We start from the raw sequence: 2440 nt of genomic DNA, 5'->3' as shown, positions 1-2440 counted from the left end.
ATTACCTACGCTGCTATTCGCTAAGCTAACACAGCGGTGGTTGATTAGCTACCCTGCTATTAGCTAAGCTAACACAGCGGTGGTTGATTAGCTACCCTGCTATTAGCTAAGCTAACACAGCAGTGGTTGATTAGCTAATTTAAACACCTGCTCACCTGATCATCTGTCAGAGTTGGTGTTTAGGTCGCCTTTTTAAAAACCGAAACGCAACCAATTCCACATCACATCTACATGTCATTTTGTCATAGTCAAGCTAGCATAACTGAGCTGCTTCCCTCTCTCTTTTTCCCGACATCGTTATCTAGTTGTCGTTGTGCTATCAGTTAGCAGCAAAGCCCTGCGTCCCTTTTTCTTTTACACATCACGCGTACATTTCAGACGTTGCTAACTTGGGTTTTTGTGTTTATTAGAAGCAGTTGAGGCCCAAATAGAAGCATAAAAATGTGTGAAATGTGAACTTTAGGCCCCCTTTTTAAAAGAAAAGAAAGAAAGAAATCACAACAAACTTTTTATTACATTTATTTATAGTAATTATTAGGATTGGCACCAGTTAAGGAACCATTTATTCTTTTGGTTAGCGTTTGCGCTCCGCTTCTTGTGAGCTGCCCTGTTTACCTTCAGAGGTTGAATCAGAGTGATGATGAGGCTGAGCGCAGCGTCCTTATGGGGCGGCATCTGGGGAGTCTGACAGCAGCACTCTATTACCACTCAGAGAAAGGAACCCGAGGGCGCCGACCTCACCGCTACCAGCCACATCCAGCTGTGCCGATGCCGCCAAACGCACACGCAGCCAGAACCATGCAAATGAGGAGGAACATTCACAACTCGCTGCTCCACAAATCGGACTTGCGTCGTTTGTGGGCGTAAAGATGGAGAGATGAATGAGTGAAAGTCGGGCTTTTTCCAGCGCCTGAGCTTTAAGGCCTGGGGTGGAATGGCTAACAGCTCCTCTGCTAGCCTGCGCTGCTGGGCACATTAACTAAACTCATATCGCTCTCAGCCACTATCAATTATTCACCGCCTCCCCCCTGATTTCCCCTCGTTTCAAAGAAGAAAACCTCCAACAGAAAACACACTGCAGTCACAGAAAAACCTCCAGCCTTTGGTGACATGCTGGGGCTTAAATCATTGTTGGAATAAAACGATGATAATTAAAGCAGAAACTAAACTTTCTGAGCTAATGAGCGAACATCGGGTTGATATCACCCCAATAAGAAAAACTACACATAAATCATCTTTTCGCAGGGAAAAATAAAACATCAGCTGCTGCTAAAGCTGTGGCGTATTTAAAGTCCAACTCCAGTTGTAATAATCATTTTATTACAACTGTGTCTCTGTGTTTTATTAGCTGTGTCTCCATTACAAACTTTCTCAATATTCTGCTAATGTCAAAGAAACTCGGTTGTTTCCATTGAATAAGAAGCGAAATTAAAATCTCACCTGAATGTTTATGTGATGAGAAACATTCAGCGCCATCATCCTCCCACCACTTCCTGTTGTCGTCTTCTTTGTGGTTTCCGCCGGTGGTGCCTTCACGTTGCAGATCGTGTGATTTCTGCTGGAAACTATGTTGGTATAGATATTTAGCGTTAGCAGAACAAATGTTCACGGTTAGCGCTTTAGGGTTAGCGCCAGTGACTTTTCAGTTAGCCGTGCTAATGATTAACATACTTAAAGTATTGAAAGGATGATGACGGATGAGTGTCCTTTTCAGAGGCGACCTGCGTCGCTGCAGAGTGCTGGGAGCCACCATGAGACATTTCAGCTTCACATTTAATGAAATGCACACAATTATTGTGATGAGGGGCGGACGGGCGCTGGCCGCGCTCCAGGTTGAAAACCGTCGTCAGGGTGTATCGGTGCGTTGATGTCTTGTTAAAAGTCAAAGTTCAGTCATGAGCGTTTGGGGTTTTCTCTGCAGGTTCGTGTGCCCTTCTCTGCAACCTCAGCGTCTGTCGGAGAGAACGGCTCGTTGCCATCGGTACACTGCAAAAACACCAAATCTTACCAATTATTTTTGGTCCAGTTTATAGTGTAAACGCCTGATTACATCTGAAATGAGACAAAACTAACTTACAAGAAACTTTCAAGCAAGATATTGGAGCTTGTTTTAAGTCAAAAAATCCCGTAATATTAATAAAAAAGTTCCACTGAGCCGTTACCTAGCAACCCAGCCACGCCCAGCCCGTCGCCTAGCAACCAGTTCTAGTTCCACTGCTGGATTATTTCACGTATAAAATGGGGGGAAAAAAACCACAAAATCTGTTTCTGAAGACTTTACAGTGTTTCCATCGTTTAGTTTTTTTAGTGCCAACATTTGAAATAAGACAAAACTTACGTTTCAAGTAACTTTTCAACAAGATTTAACTTATTTTAAGTCGATAATTCCTTCATATTGATCAAATTCTATTTTTATTCTCAAATTTCGTCACTTATAAGA

At 42.9% G+C, this 2440-nt stretch overlaps 1 protein-coding gene across 3 annotated transcripts in view; it reads right to left on the bottom strand.

The window, feature by feature from the left end:
- The window catches only part of prr35 (proline rich 35), a 13764-nt gene extending 11649 nt beyond the window's left edge, over positions 1-2115 (bottom strand). Inside the window, exons 1-4 of one of the 3 annotated variants that reach the window (XM_008436374.2) lie at positions 2078-2115; positions 1672-1986; positions 1441-1565; positions 156-760 (exon numbers count right to left, since the gene is read on the bottom strand). The gene's annotated coding sequence lies outside the window, so the exon portion shown is untranslated. The remainder of the gene's footprint in view (positions 1-155; positions 761-1440; positions 1566-1671; positions 1987-2077) is intronic. The other 2 variants (XM_008436375.2, XM_008436376.2) reach the window with 2 other exon arrangements.
- Positions 2116-2440: the final 325 nt, after the last annotated feature.

This window comes from Poecilia reticulata, linkage group LG19 (assembly GCF_000633615.1).
Source record: "Poecilia reticulata strain Guanapo linkage group LG19, Guppy_female_1.0+MT, whole genome shotgun sequence".
NCBI classification, from domain to species: domain Eukaryota; kingdom Metazoa; phylum Chordata; class Actinopteri; order Cyprinodontiformes; family Poeciliidae; genus Poecilia; species Poecilia reticulata.
This window is presented reverse-complemented; position numbering and strand designations above follow the sequence as displayed.